Genomic DNA, 1,665 nt, shown 5'->3' with positions numbered 1-1,665 from the left:
GTGCTATACTGCACTCTGACTGGCTTGTCTCTTCCTTGTGACCCTTCTGTAAGGAGATGTCCAATTGTCTACAGATGGGCTTTGGGTCTCCACTCCACACTCCCCCTCATTCACATTGATATGATTTTTTGTTCTGGGTCTTTGATGCCTGATACCTGATCCTATCGACACCTCATGATCACATAGGCTGGTGCTGTTTATAGTTTCATAAGGACTTTTTGGCTTCATTTATTTAATATGTGAGAAATCGTTATAGATGTACAGTTTAGTATAAAAAGCTAAAAGGAAGTTTGAGTGTAGTGTCAACATACAAATCACAAATATACTTGAATAATGCTTAAAAGAAGTCTGTACCCAATAAAATGATTTAGGAAAAAAAGGTTAGTGAAACTGAGAATCATAGAATTGGTCCACATCAATAAAACATATATTTTATTCTCTTAAAAGAAAGAAGTCTGTAAATAGCAAGGGCATTAATTATATAATTATTTGTGGCTTTTGTTTTAAATAACTTTTTAAAAGAATGTCTAAAGTGTATGCACTTGACTCAGGAGATGCCATATTTTTCTCATATGACAAAGGAAAGATTATAAAACATAAAATTTAAGAAAGAAGCCCTACAGATGTGTGCAAGGAAAAATAGTCTAAATTTGTGTAACAATTCTATCTGTAAATTCTAGAAACCAAAATCTTTGACTAGAACACCAGTAGAAAATGAAAGTAACAGTTGCTTCTGCATTTCTGTGTCTGGCCAGAAGATGTTCTGATACAAAGATCGGATCACAACCCTGGGTCCATTTTTGTTATAAAATAGCAATTTTGGATATTGACAACTTCGTGGAAAACATATCATTTTTAAACTTCATTTAGTGTTATAATTATTCTGAACAAATAAAGAATGCCGTATTTTATTTTAAACGAAAATATAAATTCTCTTTGACCCAGCAACCCCTCTGTGTGGAATACATACCCTAGAGAAATAAGACAGCATTATTCACAATAGTAAAAAGATGGAAACAACCAAGATGCCGTCAGTGGAAGAATGGGTCGACAAGCTTTGCTACATAAGCACAATGGAGTGCGACGCGACCAAAGAACAAATATTGTATGAGACCACTACTGTAAATAGTCAAGTAGAGGTTTCACACTGAAAGACACATCCTTTGATGGTTATAGGGGTGAGAGGGAAAGCTAGAGAGGGGAAGTCATTGGCTAGAGGGCAGATCTCTCTTAACTTGGATGAAGTGGAAGACAATATCCAAGAGGGAAGTTGGCACCCAAAAAATATATAGAAGCAGGGGAAGATACTGGGAGGTTTGCAAGAGTTAAAGGTAACAGAGGTGACCCTGTTATGTGCCCAATTCCACAGTCACTGTAGGATGCATGGAGAGACGAAAAAGCCAAATGGGTGTGGGAACAAGAGTGGGAGGATCCTCACAAAATAGATAGAGATTCATCGGAGGATATTATACATGAGTATTTACCTTGGTTGAAAATCTATCCAGGAATGTGGAGGAGCATACAGGGAACAAAGTTCTGAAAACTTCGTAGAGCTCACCAAAACCCCAGGGAATTTGGTCACTGTGCTTAGGGACTCATGACCACAGTCTCAAGGACACCCAGGGCAATTGGCATAACAGAGGACTCACAGTGAGTACATCAGGT

The sequence above is a fragment of the Echinops telfairi genome, unplaced genomic scaffold (assembly GCF_000313985.2).
Source record: "Echinops telfairi isolate 266 unplaced genomic scaffold, ASM31398v2 ScPeMD7_2010;HRSCAF=2546, whole genome shotgun sequence".
In the NCBI taxonomy this organism is placed as follows: domain Eukaryota; kingdom Metazoa; phylum Chordata; class Mammalia; order Afrosoricida; family Tenrecidae; genus Echinops; species Echinops telfairi.
Note: the sequence above shows the minus strand (reverse complement) of the source record.